Source organism: Mastigoproctus giganteus, chromosome 4 (assembly GCF_048544385.1).
Source record: "Mastigoproctus giganteus isolate SK-2022 chromosome 4, ASM4854438v1, whole genome shotgun sequence".
Taxonomy (NCBI): domain Eukaryota; kingdom Metazoa; phylum Arthropoda; class Arachnida; order Uropygi; family Thelyphonidae; genus Mastigoproctus; species Mastigoproctus giganteus.
In genome coordinates, this window is record NC_143578.1 from 33,388,807 (window position 1) to 33,413,039 (window position 24,233).

Consider the following 24,233-nt stretch of genomic DNA (forward strand, 5'->3'; position numbering starts at 1 on the left):
TTGAATTGACCGTAAAGGGGGTTAATGGACTGAAGCACGCATTAGTCCAAAGTACCGAAACTGTTTGGCTCTATTAGCAGTAAGCAATTTGACTGCAGAATAATTTTGTTTCCTTTGACCATCCTTAGAAATACAAATAAATACAAAGTGTTTAAATTTGAGAAAAGTCCAAAAAACAAGATCGTACAATGATTAACGCAACGCATTACATTTGTATTAATGTACATTCACTGCCAAAATTTTAGAAACCTTTATTCAGTATTTAGTAGGGCCACCTTCTGTCCAGATTACAAGCCACAAATGTCATTGTATGAATTCCGTTGTGTGTCTGAGGCAGTCTAGATCCAGATTTGACCATTCTTCCATCTAGATACTTGACAGCTGATGTATTACGGTCAGGAGAGAACTTCGAAGCTTAGCTGTCCTTTCCAACATATCCCAGACTTTCTCAATTGGATTCACATCTGGAGAATTGGGCCAGAGTACATGTTGGAAATCTTTGGAACGTTACTCAAACCATGAGACGATCTACAGCTGCTTTAGTGGTGGACACGAGACATTTACACATACATTTAGGTGGGCTTGCAGCAGCTGTTCCCCTAGGCTTACGCAGCAACAACCATTGACCTAGAGGCGGGGACGGGCCATCAGCTCCACCACAACGAGTTCCGTCCCCACCATGAGGCTGGTCACTACTATCTCATGCTGCTTCTTTGCTTTGCTACATTTCTCAAAAACCAGCAAAACTGGTTATAAAACTCCCTAGCCTCAAGGAGTTCAGGTGAACAAGGGTCCCTTGCTCCAGCTGAAATCTTAAATCCGCATACAACGCACAGTATAGGATAATGTCGATACCAGTCTCTGGTTCACCACACTCGCATATATCTGACAAGTCCAGACCCAACTGGAAAAGCCTGGACCTCAAGCCGTGTCCAATAAGGATGCAACGGGTCATGAGTCGGAACTGGAGCCAAAGCTATCTCTGCCTGCTCACAGCGCGAATGGAGGGTAGGAAAGTATGCAACTGCCTTCCCTTTTCGGAACTTGGCTACTGCGCTTGCCATATGGTGTCTAATTCATCACATGCTAAGCCGACCCTTCAGCAGTTTAGCATAGGACTGTTGCTCAAAGACCTCAACATTATGCAAGTTAGACCAGGATAAGAACTGGCTAATATAGGCAGCTGCCTTGTCTTCTATTTCCTTGCGGGAGTTACCTGCCCACAAGAAAGACCAAATCATTTGCATAAGTGATGGCTGTTACACATTATACATTATGCCTATTTAACGAGTCATCAATGACCACATTCCAAAGAGCAGGTCCCAGAACCAACCCCTGCGGGTAGTCACGTTCTAACATATGATGTTCAATCATATTTTTGATGTAAATAATCTGTCAGAAGTAGCTACAACGCGCCCGGGCAAAGCGACGCTCTAATTCTGTAGAGCATACTTTCCCACTACAGGGCATGGGCATCGAACGCTCACTTAAAGTCCATGAACAGCTCCAGGATATATCGACTGGGGTGCTCCTGCACAGTCACAACTAAGTTGTTAATAACATCCCCCGCAGAGGAGCCCTTCTAAAATCCATATTGTCTTTATGAGGCTAGGTTCTAGGTACCATAACATTTCATTAGGCACCTAACAACCAGACCCTCCATCACTTTACCCATTATGGACAGCAGAACAATCGGTCGATACGAGCGGGTGTTACCCACAGGCTCTTGAGAAGAACTTTCAAAACAGCCCTCTTCCAGATTAAGGGAAAAACCCATTCTTTAAGACAGGAACTAAGGAGATCTAAAAACATATCAAAACAATGAAACTTTTTAAGAACGGCTGCCTCCAGGAAGTTGTCCCCAGAATCTTTGCCATCCTTGATCTGATGGAGGGCTTCAACCAACTCAGCCGAAGTAAATGGAGTCTCGCACCTTACATATTTTTAGTCATATCTCAGCAATGATTGAAACATCTCAAATGAAAAGTCGACAACCAGATCAACTATATAAACCTCCAACATCATTGGAACCACTAAAGAAAACATCTAGTTGAAGAAAAAGAAATATTTAATATCCACTATGACCCCCCCATGGACTTTAATGACATTAAGAAACCCCTGAAGTGAAAAATAAGTGTGGTTATTCTTCTATTTAAACGAGGACGTCATGTTATAACCCTTAATAAATTAGGAAGGCACTTGGCTGCCTTTTTTTCCTTCTTTAAAACTCTTCTACGAAATCCAAAGAGGTAGACAGTAGTTTCCTTTTTTAATTTAACAATAAACCACACCTTAACCGAAGCTCGCTATCCTATCTGGATTTTGCAGAGTGATTCTTCCAAAAACTAATTTTAACCCATCTTCTCTTCTTAATTGTAACGTCAATACCACAGCACCAAATGAATTGGCAATCACACCATCCGAAGCGTGAATGAAGGCAAAAACGCCAACCAAATCCACCATATCACTTAGTCAACCTCGAAGTATTTCAAGGAGAGCGAAACGCTTCGAGTCATTAAATGACATCCCTAAGGGACTCCAGGAGGCGGCAGACTTTTCCAGTAAATGCTCCCACTAACTGTTTTACTCGCTGAAGTGGCATTGAAGAGATACTTAACAATTAACTGACAGAAGTAGTCGATAAGAGCGTGTTAATTAATAATGTGGATACTACAAGAGAATCTTTCTGTTTACAAATCTGCACTTGAGCACCACGCGAAGAATGTTTGAGGAATTATTTGCTCTTCATCCGATACAAAGTTGTAGGAAGTTAAACACGGATCTCTACCATCTCCATTAGAGGTCATGTTTACTGACTCCTGGAAGTAGTAAAAGTTTATTCTCTTTGAGATAACTGTTTATCTCTGATGGAATTACATTTGGTCTTGTGAGTTCGATTGCTCCAAATAGTGATGGTAAAGTCACGAGATTGGAGTGTTGACTGTTGAGATATGTTCTAACATGTTTTGTTTTGAATTTCTGATGCTCAACGAGGGCGTTTATTCATTTGGGATTAACCTTAATCTGATTTATTGTGCGAAAGTTTCGAAATAGATGGCTTTTCATCCATATTTTGTAGTTGTCATCTGTCTACTTAAAGGAAAGAAATGAAAGAAAAAATAATACGATAGGAAATTCGAATAAAATAATTAATTATCAGTGGTGCGAAGTACCATTTTATCCATAAACTCTCGACAGAATCAGACATCATTTAAAATTAATCTGGCTGGGTATTTTATATTCGTTTAAAAAAGGGGTATTTGAAGTTTTTAATAATCTGGTTGGAGACTGTGATGTCTAGACGTTGGCTAATATTTTATGGAAGTATTTCTTTGCGAGTAATAGTTTCAGAACGGATTATTAAAAGAAATATTGCGAAGGAAACACGATTGTTTTTGTCTTGTTGATTCACCACCTAGGAAATAGTTTTCCTAGTTTTTGTAAGACGATTGTTGGAGTGGAAAAATGGCTTTTCATCCATATTTCGCAGTTGTGTATTATCCTTGGCTATGGGGGTGTCACGCATTGCGTTGCAAAAGTAGTTGGGGGTGGGGAGTCTGCTACGACGTAGTTAGAGGAGAAGTGTTCGCACTATCTCGCGTAATATTCTTTTTCCCTTAAAGGATAAATAAATAATCTGACTCGAATTGAAGTTCTCAGCCTCTTAAATAAAATACATGGCGAGCCTTTCTCATCAGTATTGCCAAGCTTATTGTCGAAGGAATATATTTTACGAGAGTTGAGACTTGCTGAGGCTTTTTTCTGAATCTAGATTAGTATTTTCGTGTATGATAATTAATTGTCCAACCAGCGTCACTGCAGCATACAAAAACAAAATCTATTAGTGTGACATAAATATGAATTCTGGTATTCTTTCAGTACTGTTTTCATCAATAAAAGGTTCTTTAAAACGTGTAAGTGTCCGGTTATGCTTGGTAATTCAGTGTACACTGAGCGGTCCCTTTATTAGGCGCATCTATTCTTTTCATGAAATGCACTGCTTCCTGCCCAATGAATCCAGTCTGTTTTGAGGGCTGAAAGGGGAAAATACTCGCTGTTAGGTAGGTGTACCCACTAACTATGTTATAGTTAGCTGTGACTTCATTTTGTTTGGGTGCTGTAATGGTAACGAGCATGCACAGTTATCACATTACTGTTCAAAGTTTTTCTTGAGTTTCCCGCATGGATTTCTCAAGTCAACTAAAGCCGGAAGAGATATAAAAAGCTTAAAAACACCGCGTTCGTTACATGATTTGTGATAGCTCCCTTTGTCCATCTGTCTTTTCTATTATACTGTACTTTAAACTCGAGTTATTGGGCATTTGTCAACCAGGAGGGCCCTAGTGGACCAATTTATTACTGATCGATAAGACTGATCTATAATATATATCCCTATACTCATACCAATTCCGAAGTCCTCAATACCAAAAATATATCACTTTACTCTAGCAAAGTCAACAGAAGCAAGACATATTTCATCGTGAGCAATACAAATCTTTCTATAATCTTCATTGCCTAACAGAAACTCGCTTCGATTCACTTACAAAATAAACACCAATATATTACTTACATCTCTTTACAGTCCCTCGACGATCAACTCATGAATCACATCTTGATTATCCAACTGATAATGGAGAAGATGGCCTCCTACGTTTCCTGTGCACTCTGATCAAACCGTTGCAGGCTTATATATCTTCCTTAACACATAAAGACCAAATTCTCCAAAGGAGTCGATTTATCCTAGAAGTGAAAAAATAGCAATTATTTTAACATCAATATTTTCCGATGTCCATGTCCCACTATAAAAATGGTTTTTCATCCTATTAAAACTTCATTTTATAAGTTCCCTCTTTGCGATTCTTTTGTGAGTTTTTGGTACGCTCCATATTTATATACGAAATAAGATTAAAGAAAAATAAAATAAATCTGCGAAGGCCAAGTGAGTCATCGGTTCTCCTACCAAAGCAGGTGCTGTCGGTTCTAATTCAAGCGTATTTTCCTTGTCCTGGGATAAAAACACAGACAGCACGTCACCTTACGCAGAAACCCATAGAGCACATCAATGTCAAACTGATGCTCGCTATTTTGAACTTTTATTTCGTTCCAATAACTCGAACCTCCACTCTATGCTTCCCGCCCCATGCCCCATTATAAAACGTTTCCAAATTTTTGTTTATGGGCACCCAAACCCATACCCAACTCCTCAGAACTATGAATAACCTACAATATCACATCGCAAACTGTACTAGCAATTATTATACTCAAATAACTTCTATAATCGAAAGATTTAAAATATCGAAATAATCGATTGATTTGCTGTATGAATAATTTCCATAATCGAATGACTCATTCGAATGACATGGGTATAATCGAAATAATCGAATGAGTTTCTATAACCAAAACAATCGATTAGGTCCATCACGGTGTACATCACTTTGAACAGTAGATCAAAGGTTTAAAAATCTTCTTTAAAAAGCTACGTACCATTCTCTCTTTCTATCTTTTAATAACTGTGCACTCATAGAACGTTATCTGAAACGATTTCATTTTATAATCAGTTTATCCAAATTTTTATTTGCTTTAATTTTCTAATCTCCAAAATTGTATTCCTCTTCTGTTTGTTCTTTACATAATACATCTTGCAAAAGGTCGGTATTCCATTTGATTCAAGAATAAGTTCTTAATCATCTCCTGACAGGGGTGGTTTTTTTATGAATAAGTTGCAGTTATGTGTAGTAGGAGAGTCGAAGAGACATAGATAAAGACAATACATTTTTAATGCATTATCTTCGTTCCAGTAAATTAAGAAGAAAAACTATCTTTGCGCGTACAAGTTTTAGAACCTATTCAAGACCCCATTGGTGTTTCATTTGTTCATTTCCAAAATTGAGATGATATTTTGTTCTAGTGAGAAGGAGAAAAAACGAAGACTGACAGTTATTTTAAGAAATCTAGGCTTAACTTCTCTTTCTCTTTCACCTCACACGTTCGCTCTATTCTTTTTTTTTTTTCTTGGTCCATTCAACGACCGGCCTGACCGACTCAATCAGACAGAAAGAAAATCAATTACACTAAGCAACTCCAACCAGGCATGCAATCTCCTATCGTAACAAAGCACGTGCGTTTATCTCACGGTCCGTGGAGTATGAGCTACCAAGACCCCTCCCTCACCCATCCCACCCCATTTGCAATCACTACTTTTCAACCTTTCGTGTCTCCTGGACTGAATATCCTACAGTTAGTGATAATTTCATCCCGTTTCCTACTGAATATGAAAAGTTTACGTAACAGTTTCTTCATCTTCAGTCTTTTCAATCCTAAGATATGCAAGGTCATGTCCACGCAAAAACAAAGTGGGAAGGTTTAAAGTTCAAAAAAATATTCAGGAGATAAAAAGTCCACAAAAGCCATCAAAACAACTTCTCTGCTCAACTTCATAAATCAAGACATTTGCAATCTTTGTAATTGTGCCTTTCACCTCCAAAAACACCTCAAACAGCTTTTTAAATCACTTTGATAACATTTAAATCTTCTATTGTTTTAATACCATCATAAAACACACAGAAATGCGTTGAAAACCAAAAAAATTCTTTAAATCATTATCTGCGCATGCGCGCACATAATTATTACGTCAATTCGATTTTATTAATCCCTCGTAAAATTTGTGCACGACGTCAACAACATCTGCGCATGCGTGCATTTTTTTTTTTTTTTTTTGACGTCATAATTCAGTTTCTGGTAGTTAATTCCCAAATAAATAATTGTGATTTATAATTTTTTTATTGTATTTTTCTATGGAAATGTGTAGAATTTTTATTTTAGGGCTCAATAAAAGAAAGATTTATAATAAATTTTAATAAAATGAAGAGATAAAGAGGATATTTATTCAAAGAAAGATTTTTGTAATATTCTTTTTTCACCTACGTTTTTTGTTCTGGAAATTTTCCACTGTGTGTTTATTTTTGAAAAGAAAAGAAAGAAGGATTGTCAAATAAAAATGGTGGGACTTTGAGGTTGGGTGGGGGGGGGGAGGAAGAGGAGGAGATGGTTTTGGTGGTGATAAACAGTTACTGTTTCAAGGACGTCTACTTAAGAGGAAAATCATTTGTCTGGAATTACTGATTGAAATAAAGAGACAGAAGGAATAAGAATTCATTTACTAACTACCTTTTCGATATTAGGTTTACTAATTAAGATTTCTAGACATGTTTTGTGACGTCATTAGACTTGTTCTCCTTCTAGACAGACTTAATGTGCTTCTTGGAGATTCGATAAGCATTCCAAGCTCTCAGGTACTCCTTAAGGTTCACGTGATTTTCTGCTACGTTCGTTATTTTTTGCATGGTTTGAGTTTCTTTAGACATTTGATCTTGGTTTCAAGTTTCCTTCAGTTACTGTACAAGAATTCTTCCACCGTGTACAATTAAAATGCAGAAACACAGCTGTATGCACGTGCGCATACATCTCCTTCCTGGATGATTGGAATTTTCCATCGAATTCGACTCCAATTTCGATTTATTAATTTATTGTATATATTTCCAAAGATTGTATTTTTATATTCTATTTATTTAAATCGAAGCAGGCTGCGTAGACTATCCATGCCACTTCGGTATGGATGCCCCCCCCCCATTCCAGTGAATAAGCAAACTAATGGGGTACAATGTCTACCTTTTCTCCAAAGCCTTCTTAAACATCAAAACAAAGAAACACTTCTTCGAAGGATAAAACTTATTAAAAATGTACAAGCTTCTACTATCATACTTGCTGCACGGATAATACACCCTTTATTTTATTTTACATTCAGATTTCCTCTTCTACAGGAAGGATACTCTTTCAGGAAGACCGCTCTCTCCAAATGAAAAACAAAACTTCAGGGAGAATATTCAAGGTTAATATTTATCTTGAAAGTATACAGACACGTGATAGGACGTCACACATGCACAGGATCTCTTATAACTTTATAATTAACATTTTTCTAGGAGTACTGATGGCAGTCTTAGATTTTAAATTCTATTCTATTATAAATAATACTTTAATGTACAATAGTGGACAAAATTATGGAGTACCCAGTAGCTAGAAAAGTTATAAAATTTAATCGATTATATGATTATTATATATGCCTATATTTTTGTACCCTACTGTATATATGGTATATTTGTTGATGGACATGGGTGTACGTTATCAATAATTAAATAATCCGGTTGGCGCAAACCGGATTGAGTCTGAAAATGCTACAGTAAGCATTGGATGTAGTTCCAGGTCACATTATTTTTCAAACTGCAGTCCTTTTAGAAGGATTTATTCTATAATCGCTTACGAAGGACAACTCCAAACCGGTGTTAATAATTTTCTTTAAATAATAATAAAAAAAAAAGTACTTCCGTTGCAGGTTCCATTCTTCGATTATTTCCAGCTCCATAGCTTCTTCGAAGTTTGTTGTGTGAAGGAAAAGTAATAATCAGAGTTCTGGCGCGCGTCTGTACGAAATCAAAGCGTGCTTCCACTAAGCACCCATCGAAGTGAATTACGAAGATGATTGCCAGCAGAGCGATGCAACGTTTATGATAGCACGAGGAGAGCGAACAGCTCTGTTTATCTCCCATGACCACTGTCCCGAAGTCTTATCTGAGCTGCAACCACGGGCTGGAAGGACAGGGTATTTAACACGGCGTACACTCAGCTGTTACATCGACAGTTCTGTCTCGAAGTTCCACTTGAAGAAGTCCACATCTGCTGTCTCGGTCTTCCCGAAGCTGCACACAACACCCTTTACAATTACGAAATACATCCAACACATCAGTAAGTTTTAATTTTCCAGCTAAATCTTCCCCCTTACCCCCGTTATGGATCCATGACCTCCATTCATCCACCTTCCGTTACTTACAGGCAAATTTATCGACTCTATCGGATTTTTACGTCAGCTGCTAAAGCTCGAGGAGAAGCTGCTTCCTCTAGCATATTTATTTATTTTAAGAAATCGCACATTTAAGAAAACCACCCTTCAAAAAGTATACGATATCCTCGTTTTTATAATTGTTGGTTGTTCTAGTCTTGCCTGGGTGTGGAGGACGCCTGAAGACCGTTTGCTGTTGGCGTGCATTGTGCCAACAAAGAAGTTCTGAGGAGGTGGGATTATGTGGTATTGTTTTTCATGATATGTCCTAGGACCTTTGGTTGTTTGGCGGGGAATCATGAACGCCAATGAATCACGAACGTCGATGTGGCAGCTCTTTAGTTTCAACAGGATTTGCCCCATGACAGTGCCAGTGGTATTCGAAGATTGGTTCATGGACATGAATGTAGAAAAGGTGAAAGGGACGTGTAGAATGCTTTATGGGATGAACTGGATGAATTGGGCGAGGGCCAGAACAACACGACCCCTTTTGGTAGCTCAATTGGTCACTATGGAGAACTGCATCTGCTGTATTCTATCATTCTTTAGTGGAAAACCTACACAGCGGTCAATGTGAAATCGAAGTGTGATGCTTTTTTTTTGGAGGATCTTTGAATTTCCTAAAACTGTCAGCCACACTTACCCACCAAGGTAACTTATTCCAGTTATTAACAACTGGCTGGCTGAAAGAAAATTTCGTACAAGAAAACTTCTTTTACTGTAATATGAATCATTTATAATCGTGAAAATTTCTTTTTCATTCATTTTACTATTCACTCTCAAAGTCTTATAGATCAGTTAGGCCACTCTTGAGTGCCTGGTTGCCAAGTTCTGCATACCACATATTTGAAGTCTTTCATCATATGGACTTCCTTTTGCCGATGTCACCATGTGAGTTGCTCGCCTTTGGACCCTTCCGAGAAGCTCGATATCTTTCTTTAGATATAGTCTCCATATCTGGACATCGGCATTTGTGAGACCAAACTGCAAGCGTAGACTCGCAAAGACCTCATACAGAGGTATTATGTATCCTCCCTATCTCTACAAGACAACGTTCCATAAATAATCGATAGGACACCATGGGCCAAACCTTGCCGCCTGTCGACACTGCTCGTAGAACTTCGTGTCCGACATCGTGACCCCTAAATCCATTTCTTCCTCTACTGTTTTTAATTCAACCCCATCAAGTGTGCAAGTTATTTTGTGTTACCACTTCCTCGATCTCCTTTAAGAAAATCAGGAACAGCAGTGTTCAAAAATTTACTTACATCTAAACTTAAAGGTCAAATGAAGAAAGTCAAAATTAAATGCATAAGAAAGAATATGCTGCCGGGCCTTGTCATTGAGACATCTACCAGGGAGGAGGCCCAACCAATGTTCCAAAGCTCGCAAATCACGTCAAATGGATTAAAAGCAGAAGCCTCTAAGAAAAAAGGGACAACAATCGTTCTATTTTACATAGATAAATCCACAAAGCAGACAGCTAAAAGAAGAAGTCTTCTATTAAAACCTCAGTAAATACTTTACAGAGGATCAACTGGATGCCCACATTTGCCTTTTTCCGTGTGGCTGATTGCTGGAACAAACTTCCATCTGTCGTTGTGGAAGTTGATAGCTTAAATGAATTCAAGGAAAAAGTGGACCAACTTTTGGAGTGAATGGATGGACTGGGAATTTTTTTTTTGGGTGTGTGCTGTATATAAGTTTTCCTTTTTTTCATCATATGCCTGTAAATGCTAATGGAATTTGTTGCCCCAGAATCTTATAGACACCCTTATATCGAGCATGGTTCACCACTGTCAGGCCTGTTTAGTCATTGGAGGGCATTATACGCCTTACGTGTATGGTATATGATGCGTGGCGTGAAACTCGAGAACATTCCCAAGATTTTCAGCAAATACCCGGGCTACCTAATTCTCCAGATCTGAATCCAATTGAAAATATCTGGGATACATTGGAAAGGGCAATTCGGCTTCACAGTTCTCTAGCGATCGCAATAGAGCAGCTGACAAATATGACAAATTGGAAGAATTGTGAAATCTGGAGCTGGTCTCCTCAGACGACACCTGTTGGAATCCATTCCACGACTTGTACAAGTTGTAATTCAAGAAAAAGGTGACTCTACTAGATCACCTTTTGACTACATTCTATAAATGGAAAACAAGCTTATGAGATTAGGCAAATAAACCACAGAAAGCGCACAGTTTACAAACGCCGTATACTGACCCCTCTTGGTCTTAATCGGTTTGGCCATGATGTGATTTGGAGTTAGGTATAGGGCAGTGATTCTTGAACTTTCAAACGTTATCCAGAATCTTTTGAATGAACAAATTTTCGCGAACCACAGACATCTTTTGATTTTGATTAAAACAATAAAAATGGTCTTTAATTTAATTTATTTATTATGGAATTCGCCAATTCCTAAACTATCTAGAAACCTTCCATCTGATCATCAACCGCCGGTATGGATTCCGTCAGTGTCGATCCGCTGGTGATATTCTGACTTATGTTACCCATTTATGGACTAATTCAATGGAAAGGTTTGGTGAAACACAAGCAGTTGCTCTTGACATCTCAAAGGCTTTCGATCGTGTTTGGCATAAAGGTCTTCTAAATAAGCTTCCGTCTTATGGTTTGCCAACTACTTTTTGTAATTGGGTATCCAGTTTTCTCTCTGACCGCTTATTGCACGTGATGGTAGATGGCTCTCTGTCTTCTAACTTCTTCACTAATGCTGGTGTTCCCCAAGATTCAGTTCTTTTCCTTCCGTATATTAATGACCGTCTTCCATTGACCGGAAATCCTATCCATAGTTTTGGCGATGATAGCACATTGCATTCCACTTTCCATTTTGAGAAACCTTGTCCTGCTCAATCAGCTTCAACTTCTCGAAAATCTGCTAACAATTCCTTAAATGCCGATCTTCAGGTAATTCTCCAGTGGGGCAAAGACAACTTAGTTGATTTCAACCCTTCTAAAACTCAGTCTTGTCTTATATCTCGCAAAAAGGATTCTTCTGCTCCTATGCTTATCTTTAGTGACACTCCGATTTCTAGGCAAAATGATATATCTCTTTTGGGGATTACCCTGACTTCTAATCTCTCTTGGCAGAAGCACATTACAAATATTGCTTCCTCTGCATCTAAAAAACTTGGTTTTCTCTTTAGCTCTCGACGTTCTTTTCTTCCAAACAGCTGCTCATTCTGTATAAATCGCAAATCCGCCCTGCCATGGAATATTGTTCCCACATCTGGGGTGGTGCCCCCAAAAGCTCTCTCTCAGGCTTCTAGATTCCATTCAGAAGAGGGTAGTTAGGTTAATTAGTGACTCATCTCTAACAGAGCTTCTCCACTCGCTGTCTCATAGGTGTACTGTTTCTGCTGTATGCCTTTTGTACAGATACTTCCATGGGCACTGTTCTTCTGAATTGGCTTCTGTAATTCTCGCTCTCTCTTTCAAAACAGTCCGAACACGTGCCGCCAACAGCCAACATCCATTTACTGTCCAACTTTAAATTCACAGAACCAGCTTTTCATCTTCCTCATTTATTCATTCAACTTCCGTTTTCTGGAACAACCTTATCATCATGAATATTTCCTGAAAATTACAACCTACATAAGTTCGAGTCTAATGTCAACAAGTGTCTTCTTTCATCTTCTCAACCTCCAACCTATGCACGGTACTACCAATTTTATTAAAAATTGGCAAACATTTTGTATAAAACTCGAACAACTGAAATAATATTTAAGAAATTTCTCGAATATTGGAGAATATTCCAGAAAGGTGTAGAAGATTCCCGAATGTTGTAAAACGTGGTAGATGATTCTAGAATATTCTAGAAAGTGGGAGTATTGTTTCAATATTATAGAAGACTGGAGATGCTTCTAGAATGTTTTATAGTAATATAAATTGAGGAGTAAGAGCTGTAACTTATAAAATCGAACACCTGCAATTCAGAAAAGAGTGTTTGGTGTAAGGTTTGTGTTTCCCATATGTAGGGGCCCTCGTGGGCAGCACAGTTGGTAGGATCTCCATCCTCCCACACCGAATGAAAATGACTTGAGTTCGAGTCCCGTCGATGACGGGAGGAATTTTTATGGGCCTTTTTCACAACGTGGCTGAGTTAGTCTATCTCTAGCGACGGTAGCATGGTTTTCCCTCCGGATACTCGGGTTTTTCGTCCAGCAAACAGAAAATCGACCACAGAATACACGCAATTTACAAACAGTATACACGAAGGAATATGGACCTAGTTGCTGACTCCTATAACCCTACTACAACAACAACTCACTGATTCCCTCTTTCCAAGCTTCAGAGCGTTTATTTTTTTCAGAGGAGAACAAGAAGAAGGAAGATAACGCTTATTATACATCCTTGTATATTGATCTTGTCTTTTAAGCCCAATGGAAAGTATTTCTAGATTTTTTTCTCCAAGGTGTAAGACGATATGCACAAAGACGCTGGTTTTATGCATTGGGATTTCATACTTTCCTGCCTATTGTCATCCCACCAGGGTCTACTTAAATCCATGTAGCTGAGTTTCACCACTGGGCAACCAAAACAAGTTTCTTCTGGTGTTCGTATTACCGGAAATGCCTAGATATCTTTCATACCTCTTCTGGGTACCACTTTTATTACCATCTGAGATTAAGAAATACAAAGCTGATGTTTCAATCGTTGCTATGATACTATTGATGGAACGGTGCCACTACAAATGAGCATCATATTTCAGAATGTCCCTTATCATCTTCTTTCCATCGCTGTTCATTCCACTCTTGAAAGTTGCTGACTTGTATACCGGTACTCAGAGAGTATAAAAAGTTAGTTCTCACAGATAAAAAATAAGCAAAAAATATAGATAAACACAGGTTGAAAATAGAGATTATTTTTCTAGAATTTGCATCAGGTATCCGACAGTTGTTTCATCGGATGAAAAATCCTAGTTACCGAGAGAGAGGAGTTAAAAACCATGTAATCGTGATTCTGAAGTTCGAAGTTTCACATTCATAGGGTGCCCACGAATACTAAAATGAAAACTGCAAATGAAATTCGGTTCATCTGTGCGCAGCGTACAATTTCAAGCATAGAGCAGCAGAACATTCATGCTTTTCCGAAACATACTCTTGCTTCCTTAACATACTCTAAAATTCATTGCAAAAAGTGGAGGATTCATTGGGTTGTCAGAGGCTGGATTGTCAGCCTTGAAGATATTTAGGAAGGTACACAGACACATAGCCAGGGCTCTGGCGGAAGAAGACGTGTCCACCGATTAAAGACCCCAGGGGCTCGCATCTGGTGAGTATGGGCTTGGCACACCCAGGGTTCTGAGCTGGATATCATCATTCTTCTCTTGCTTGGTGATTCCTTTCTACTTCTCTCTCTCAGGGTAACTTGGAAATTTTTTTTTTGGCTGGTGCAGCATAAGCCCCAGGCTTCCTTGCACCATATGGCTAATAATAATAATAAGACAGGAAAAAAATTTGTTGCAACTCCCCAAATTTTCAACATTGTAACGCCATTATTGTCTGTGTCTGTGTCGGGTAGCACTATTAAAAGAACTGCAATAAGTGGGGTTTCATTCTCTTCGTCTTTTATCTCGTTTGCCTCTGATGCCATCTCATCTTCGTCAGCATCTTCATTGGTGCAAGGAGAGAGCTGCTTTAGTGACGAATCATATTTCCATTTGATATCTAGTGACGGCCAGGAACACAGTAATCTAGCCAGAATCAGTGAATGGAACACCAGACCCAGGATATTGGTCTGGTGGTCCAGACTATGCTGAAACCACTTCAAGACCAGTGTTCCTGCCCTTTGAATTAAAGCTAAGTATATGAGGCGTCAGTATATTATGTCTGTAACTGCAATCATTTTTTGTTTGTTGGATGAAAAACCCACGTCCTTGGTAGAAACTTCATTCACAGCGCCAACGAGCGCTAGTGCTGTAGGAGTGTTAGAGCCCATTTTGTCATCTGTGAATAATTGCAGGAAATACAATATTTATAAACATCTATTAGCATAATTATGAAATCTGTCGGTTTTATCATAGGAGTACACGTGCAAGGATTTTTGGGAGAGAAACAAAGGAAATAGGGTATCAGAAATGGAGCGGTCTTCAAATATAAGTGGATTAGTCAACATACAAGGCTATTAAGAGTGTGTAATCATCTCCTAACATGGTTTCATTTTTGGTATGGATAGATAAGCGTTTTTAAATCAGATCTTTAAAAAAAAGTGTTTGGCAGAGAGAGAGAGAGAGAGAGAGAGAGAGAGAGGAGGCAGTTTGACCCAAACGCATTTTGAACTTCTGCATCATCCTTGAAAAATTTCCTCGATCTTTAAGCGGCTGAAACAACTGAAAGTTGGAAGAGTCAAGATCAGGGATACATCTTAGATGAAGTAGGTTCTCCAATTTAAATTCTAGAGCAGCTTTCAATGTTCTCTTGGGGGAAGGAATGAGTATTTCTCTTTTACAGAATAACTATTATTAGGGAAACACCCTTCGACAGAATCTACCATTCATCGAATTTCATCAAATGAATTGATAAAAGTTAAATACGAGTCCGATAGATGTCACTGGCGTTGCTATCCGGTATACTGTTCTAGCTCTTTTAAATTGCTTAGATCTTCGAGTTTTTATCTGAGGTATTTATCATACCCTCAGAGGATTCTCTCTACCCAAACTCCCACCCACTAATATTCTGTACGCCTTTAGTAGCTGAATTTCCCCAGTTGCAAAACTTATCTCCACTATTATTGACCTACATACACACACTACGAATAGAAGGAGTTGCACAATCTTTCATTCTTCCTATCCGACACGTTTCGTGATGATTCATGTGTGGTACAGCACGAAAACATCGCGTTTAGCTTGATATCAAATGCGGGCTACTGCTGTTGTACACATACCAGCACTCTCTGGTCGTCAGTCTATTGCAACAAAGGAGACTATTTTTCTTGTAGACGTCTGAAGCATTTCTGGGAACGATATTACCAGCATATCGCGCATGAATGTATGCGTGAATCGATATAAGGAGAAGAGTTCGAAATCATCTGGCACTGAAGGCTACCCACTGATGACTGCAGACCAAAACAGTGACTTGTATATCCTATAAATATGCATAAGTCTTAATGACCCTTCTAATAGCTACCTATTTCTTGGGAGTGATATGAACTATTTCCAAAAGACCCACAGTGGTTCAGTTGCGTTTAAGTGCGTTAGGAGACAAAGGGCAGGTCAAGGAAGTTGAGAACAGTGAGTGGAATTTTATTTTAATAAACAGAAAAGGTGAGTGACTTAGATTTAATTATAATAGTTAGCAGTTACCCGTTATGTTAATCAAAACTGATGCTGGATACTCAAAACGAAATACTAAACTCAGTTTCTACACCATAAATCTATTAAATTATTACCAGAGAGGTCCTTCCTTCTACATCTAGGAAAAGTAAACAACTCCATCCAAAAAGCTGAGAAAGTTCCTAAAAATGATTGAAATTTTGATTTGAATTATTTCTGTGAATAGGTCCATTGTGTTTTCATCCCGAGTTCCAAAGAAAAAGCTTATTCTAATAGAAAGAAAATAAATAGAAGATTATTATGATCAAATAAATTTATTGAAATGGGTATTTAAATAAATTCTAGTGTCATTTTATTAAGTGATGAGGTAAATAATTTTGAGTGATGCGTGTCCTGTTGAGGTCCATGTAGAACAAGCTGTAAATTCACGTTCATTCGAGCAATTTCCATCGAAGGCACTTTAGCAGAGTTGGTAGGATTACTGTTCTGGTGGGAAAGACTTGAGTTCGAGTCCCGTCGATTACAGGAGGAATTTTTCACAACGTGGCTGAGTTAGTCAGTCTCAGGCATGGACAGCACGGTTTTTTCTATCAGAAACTTGGGTTTTTCATCCATCAAAACAGAAAATCGACCTTAGGACACAGACCGTATGCACAAAGCAATATGGCCTTAGTCACCAATGCTCTTAAAACCCAATAACAACAAAGTTAATGTGTGTCGTTAATAAGTGTGTCCTTTGGACACACTTATTACAATTAGAGGAATGATCAGAGATCTTTTGTACCGAAAGATTTCTGATCTTGTCACTGGTATCGAGATTTTTGCCCTAACAAAAGCTATGTCACTTAAAGTGGCCTGTGATCTTACACTATCTACATCACTCTTTAACTATTATAATCAATAGCAAGACACATTGTAGCTTAAAATACCTTCTGAGCCTCCAGCAGACAATATTGATTCGTTGTTTTGAAGAGTCTCTCTCTTTTTTTTTTTTTAAAGATTTGTCTTGAAATAAAAGCAATTTGCTTGATGGTTTTCTGTAGTAGAATGCTCGAAGGTGTATAATCATTATTTTAGGTCAGTCTATTGGTTTTTAATCTTGCAAAAATACCCCAGAGTAAATTAAAAGACCATAATCTAAAAAGGTGGGTGTGAAGCATCCCAGCAAGCTAATGATTTCAGGTACAGAGGCTCATCTCTTTGGATGTGCAGTCACTGAGGGCAAAAAAAAAGGCTTAAGTTTAAGAGAAACAAGCATACTTCATCGCTAAAATCGATATTTGATGCTGTTTTCCTTTTAATTATTCAGAGATGATGACGTATTATACCCGAGTTGAAACGAAATGGCAAAAAATAAGACAAAAAAAAAAAAATTAGAAAAATTGTGTGGGTTGCTTCCATCTACAAGAAAAGGAGCAGCTGGTTAATGACCAAAATAGAAATATTATTAAAGAATTCCTAACAGTGTGGCGCATGCGCAGTTAGATGTTTAATGGTTTCCGGTTAGAAATATTGTTAAAAAAAGAGGCACGCATGCGCGGTTAGTGAACAGGAACTATTAATGCGTTGGATTACATGGCTAATATTAAACAGGAGTTATAAATAATTTTAATGGGGAAATATATAATAACGGGCTTAGTCGGTTTATATTTTTTACTACATTCATTTACTATTGCTTGCAAAAGGAGATGAAAAATGATTGAAATTAAACTCCAGCATCTTTTTGGTTGTTTTATTAGACTGATGAAGATCCGTGTGAGCTAACAGGAATTTATTTAATAGAACGAAAATGTTTACACGTTTTTAATCCAAATTGTCTAATGCGTGCACCCAAATTGTATAATTCACAAAATATTTATTTTTTAATCCAATATTTTTTGGCCAAAGACTCTTAAAACAGAATGTCAAATACTAAAAAATAAATTACAAATATATTCGACTATTATTAAATTTATATAGTTAATTTCTATAAAAAACATTACATTTTTTAAATTTACTATGAGCTAATCTTAAAATAATTAAAAGTTTTAAGAATTATTTTTTAAAAATGTAAATTTATTAAAATACCTATCCTTTTCTAATAGGATGTTGTTTATAAGGAGTAGAATGATAACAAAAAAAAAAAAATGATTTATTTAACTTCTACAAACTTCCTATGGACATCTATCGTTTCCATATGCTCTTTTTCTTTGATCGTTTCCATTATCTGCTTGTACGCAATTATTTAAACAATTTTTGTTTAGAATTCAGCAAAGCTTTTGACTCAGTCTCACATGAGCGGTTGCTTTATAAGCTGGAACAGGTTGGAATCACTGGGAAAATCCTTAGATGGATAGAAAGATGGCTTCAGGGCAGGAGGCAGAGGGTTGTGATAAATGGCTATTCCTCAGATTGGGTTGATGTAAGAAGTGGGGTTCCCCAAGGATCAGTATTAGGACCACTGTTGTTTTTAATTTTCATAAACGACATCGATGAAGGGATAGAGGGCGTGATGTATAAATTTGCAGATTATGTTAAAATTGGTAGAGTGGTTAATGATCGCTGTCAAGCCGAGCTTCTTCAGAGAGACCTAGATAGACTTCATGAATGGTCAGAAAAATGGCAGCTATGCTTTAATCCAACGAAGTGTAAGGTATTACACCTGGGAAACAGTAATCCCAAAATAACTTATTCACTTGGTGGAGTTCAACTAAACCCAGTACTGGAGGAAAGGGACTTGGGTGTTACGATACGGTCAGACATGAAATTCTCTGAGCATTGTAAACAGGTTGCAAGGAAGGCCCATGGTGTCCTATCGATGATCTATCGAACTTTTGCAAGTAGAGATAGGGACGTGATAATCCCATTATATAAGGCTTATGTTAGACCACACTTGGAATACTGTGTTCAAGTATGGAGACCGCACATAAAGAAAGACATCGAGCTTCTTGAAAGGGTGCAAAGAAGGGTAACTCGCCTGGTGAGATCGGCAAAAGGGCGTCCTTATGAAGAAAGACTTCGAATATGTGGGTTGCAGAGTTTGGAAAATAGACACCTTAGAGGAGATTTGATTGAGGTGTTTAGGGCTCTGAGAGGTTGTTGTTGTTGTTGTTGTTTTTTGGAGCATTAGCAACAAAGGCCATATTGCCTGGGGATAAGCGTTAGTCATTCCCTGACCTTTCCGCATCCTCCGTATTTGGTGGTGACGGGCTCGAACCCCGGTCTAATCAAGAAGCGTGTGCTACGCACTGCTGCTCCTTCCCACCTGGCTACGGAGGCGCCCTGGCTCTGAGAGGCATCAGTAAAATGAATGAGGACGAAATTTCCAAGATTATAAATGATGGTAGAACTAGGGGACATAAATTCAAGTTACGGGGGGAAATGTTTAGATTGGACTGCAGGAAGTTTTATTTTAGCCAGAGAGTTATAAATTACTGGAATAAGTTGCCTACATGGGTGGTAGAGGCTGACAGTTTGGGGAAATTCAAAGGAAATCTGGATGGAACCTTCGGGTCAGGGAAGCGCATAGGATGATAGCTTTAATTTCCTTTTTTTTTATTAATTATTATTATTTATTTATTTTTTTGTTTTTATCATTGTTTTGTTGGGATTTTTTTTTTTTTTTTTTTTTGGCTGGTGCATAAGCCATGGGCTTTCTTGCACCATGCGGCCATTACTAATACTAATATTAATACTGACGCTCGTGGGCAGTCGTGGTTGACATGCCAGATCTTACCCCCTCTCCAAAAACCGAATTCAGTCGATCGAGGACGTAAGCTCGCATACGTCCTCGGTCGATTTCATTCGGAAAGCCGAGTGAGGACGAGCGTGCTTACTTTGCTAGCGTCCGTCCTTGTTCGGCTTTTATTCGGTTTTTGGAGAGGAGGTAAGATCTGGCATCTGAGTCGTGGCTTTGTCTTGAGAGAGGTAAACAAGGCTAGCGCGCAGTGTCGTGACTCATTTTGACGCACGCGAGTCAACAGGACGTATTCCAAAGCGGACGTATACCGAGGTACCACTGTAATCTTATTGATTATTCCAATTAAACAATAATCTACTTTGACTAACCAATTAAACAATCAACACTAATCAACTTCAATTTATATAATCAATACTAATCAACCACAATTAAGCAATCATCAATAATCAATTACAATTTATTAATCAATAATAATCAACTACCATTAATCAAATTAATAATAATTCACTTCACTTAAACCTTCAATATTAATCAAACTCAATTAAACAATCTTCAATAATTAACCACAATTAATCAACCAATAATCATTAACCTCAATTACTCAATCATCTACCTGTTTAATGGATTATAATCACAATAAAATACACCTTCAATAAATCAAATTAATTTTCTGGCTCGCCAACTGATTTTGATGCATAGTTCAGTAACTATTTTCTTTGGTTCTCCTTGCCTGGGAGAATTATCACTCTCCAACACTGTAAGGCCAAATTTTCCAGGCTGCATAAGCCACTGTTGGGTGAACTATCTTTGCTATCCGATTTCGGGAAGCTATCACCAATTGTGAGAAAGATTCTGGCTGGAATTCGCCAATTGTGGGGGGGAATAGAATGATTGTTTTTTTTACACAAGATATTTACACACACTTTATAATTCATAATATCGAAATTTTACAACAATCAACTATTACTATACATGTTATGATGTCTACACATCTTTGTTCTTCTAACCATAATTATAACTTCCTCATCTGCTATACAGAATGCTAATAACTAACCAATACAATCATTTGAGGTTAACACAATCATTTGAGCCTTTTCAGGCTTAACAACTTTCCTTGTTTCTCAGATACTTCTAATCACAGATGAGTAACACACACACACTTTGTTTCTCTCTTTCTCCCAAGTTATTGACTCTACTTCCTATCACTTACAATATATTCTGTTCCTCTGGTTTCAGTTCTTTACAAAATGTCCTGTCCATTACTTTTTCTTTCGTTTATTTATTTCTAACACCGTTTCCGTTAATAATTATTCTACCTATACTTACTTGCTTTCCTTTTCTACTACCTGGATGAGTTTCTTTTCCTTTTGTTTCTTCCTATTTCCTCTCTGGCTTGGTCACCGCAGGCTCGCTAGGTGTGCCCTCAGCTCGACTTCAGACGTTCCAACCGCACACAGAATCTTTTTCCAGGACTATTGTGTTTAGCCCTCCAAGGGTAACTCGGACGACCTTCCTTACTCAGATCATTCCGCCTTTGCTATTTTCTTTTCCCACTATACTATCATCTTTCCGGAACTTTCTATATGCGTTTCCCACACTCCCAGAATTTCCTTCAGCCACTCTCAAGCGCCTCCCCAGGATTCTCCTCCGGATCCTTGCCTCTCAGGTTTTGGGACTCTGACTCTTCGGGCTCTCTGCATCACCTTTTTGTTTCCAACTCTCCCTTATTTTTCGTCTAATCAATTGTGTTTACCGTTCGGTCAGCACCCCTCCTGCTGTTATGCTAATCCTTTTGAATGTACAAGCGTAAGCAAATCTGCTGAGTGTTTGTCTGATAAAAACATTAGGTATTTTTCAAAATTAGTAAATTATCAATTCATAAATTATATGTAAGAATAGGTCTTACAGTTGCTTCCATCTACAAGAAAAGGAGCAGCTGGTTAATGACCAAAATAGAAATATTATTAAAGAATTCCTAACAGTGTGGCGCATGCGCAGTTAGATGTTTAATGGTTTCCGGTTAGAAATATTGTTAAAAAAAGAGGCACGCATGCGCGGTTAGTGAACAGGAACTATTAATGCTTTGGATTACATGGCTAATATTAAACAGGAGTTATAAATAATTTTAATGGGGAAATATATAATAACGGGCTTAGTCGGTTTATATTTTTTACTACATTCATTTATTATTGCTTGCAAAAGGAGATGAAAAAAGATTGGAATTAAACTCCAGCTTCGTTTTGGTTGTTTTATTAGACTGATGAAGATCCGTGTGAGCTAACAGGAATTTATTTAATAGAACGAAAATGTTTACATATTTGTAATCCAAATTGTCTAATTCGTGCACCCAAATTGTATAATTCACAAATATTTATTTTTTAATCCAATATTTTTTGGCCAAAGACCCTTAAAACAGAATGTCAAATACTAAAAAATAAATTACCAATATATTCAACTATTATTGAATTTATATAGTTAATTTCTATAAACGAAATTACAATTTTAAATTTACTATGGGATAATCTTAAAGTAATTAAAAGTTTTAAGAATTATTTTTTAAAAATGTAAATTTATTAAAACACCTATCTTTTTCTAATAGGATGTTGTTTATAATGAGTAGAATGATAACCAGCAAAAAAAATGATTTAACTTCTACGAACTTTCTGTGGAAATTGTTTACTTCTGCTGGTTCTGCTGCTGGTTCTGATTTTTCTTGTATTGGGTCCATATCTGCTTGTGTGCAATTATTTAAACAATTTATGCATTCCATAAATGTATGATTCTTACAGAACTTTCTTCTTCTTCTAATCCAATAGAAAAATTTACAGAACAATTTTATCAAAATTTCCCCGAATTGCCTAAGTGTGTCTACGTCAGTAACTCGTGTAGCTCGCTGATATTTAAGTAGGGCTTCACCTTCTAACTTATATTCTGCTAACGCCACAATCTCTAAGTCCCCTAGGTTCTCATTTTGCTGAACAATTTCTAGTTTCCCTAAGAATACGTCTACCCTTTCAGTGGGCTCACCCTTAAATGGTTTCAGGTATTTGCTGATTTTAAATTTATTTCCTACACTCGAGTGCACGCCTAATTCAACAGAACTCTCCTTCTCCCGTTCATCTCTCTCGCTAGTTGCCATCTGTGATCTTAGAAGCATTGTTACAATATATATCTTCCAAAATATGTACAGTGGTACCTCGGTATACGTCCTTAATCCGTTCCAGAACCTTGGACGTATACCAAACGAATTTTTCCCATAAGAAATAAAGGGAAAATAATTAATTCGTTCTCATGAAAAAAAAATCCTATTGTTATTGGCATATTATACAATGTCCCTGATCTTTGTTTTGTAATCGATTTCACCCCCTTCGCAACGCTAGCAGATTTAATAACGTCTTTGTTTTTCACAATCGTAGATACCGTGGTTCTCGGCATACGGTATGAAGCAGCCAAGTCCCGGATACGCATGCCACCTTCATACTTATCAACAAACTCTTTTTTCACCTCCGTGGTGATTCTGCCCCATTTTCTTCGTTCCTTGGCTCTTCTCATTAACTTTCTTAGAACTCATGGTTAAGGAATTTACAAAACATTTACGCGAAAAAACACAATCACGTGAAAGTTCAGAGAGTTATAGCGCGGGCTGTTCACTGAATTGGTAGAAACTGTTGTACTGTTTCTACCATCGCTGGATTCTGGGAAGATTCCCTTGGATTGGAAAAGTGCAAATGTATCTTCCATACATAAGGGTGGCTCTAAAAGTGAAGTTGGAAATTATCGACCTGTCAGTCTGACTTCAGTGGTAAGGAAAATCATGGAGGCAATGATCAAGGGTGGAATTCAGGATCATTTGGATCGAATTGAAATTCTCAAGGATACTCAGCATGGTTTTGTAAAGGGAAAATCATGTTTAGCAAATCTGGTTCGCTATTTCGGAAGGGTCACTCACGAGCTGGATGTAGGGAATAATTTCGACTTTGTTTATTTAGATTTCAGCAAAGCTTTTCACTCAGTCCCACATGAGCGGTTGCTTTATAAGCTGGAACAGGTTGGAATCACTGGGAAAATCCTTAGATGGATAGAAGGATAGCTTCAGGGCAGGAAGCAGAAGGTTGCAATAAATGGCTATTCCTCAGATTGGGTTGATGTAAGAAGTGGGGTTCCCCAAGGATCAGTATTAGGAACACTGTTGTTTTTAATTTTCATAAACGACATCGATGAAGGGATAGAGGGCGTGATGTCTAAATTTGCAGATGATGTTAAAATTGGTAGAGTAGTTAATGATCACTGTCAAGCTGAGCTTCTTCAGAGAGACCTAGATAGACTTCAAGAATGGTCAGAAAAATGGCAGCTGTGCTTTAATCCAA

The 24,233-nt window shown here is 37.8% G+C and overlaps 1 protein-coding gene across 2 annotated transcripts in view; it reads left to right on the forward strand.

Moving 5' to 3' along the window:
• LOC150086611 (uncharacterized) overlaps positions 1-24,233 on the forward strand; it is a 180,182-nt gene that overhangs the window by 68,365 nt on the left and 87,584 nt on the right. Inside the window, exon 1 of one of the 2 annotated variants that reach the window (XM_090372622.1) lies at positions 16,084-16,178. The exons of the other annotated variant lie outside the window; for it this stretch is intronic. The gene's annotated coding sequence lies outside the window, so the exon portion shown is untranslated. Of the gene's footprint in view, positions 1-16,083; positions 16,179-24,233 lie in introns of those variants that run through there. 2 annotated transcript variants of the gene reach the window in all.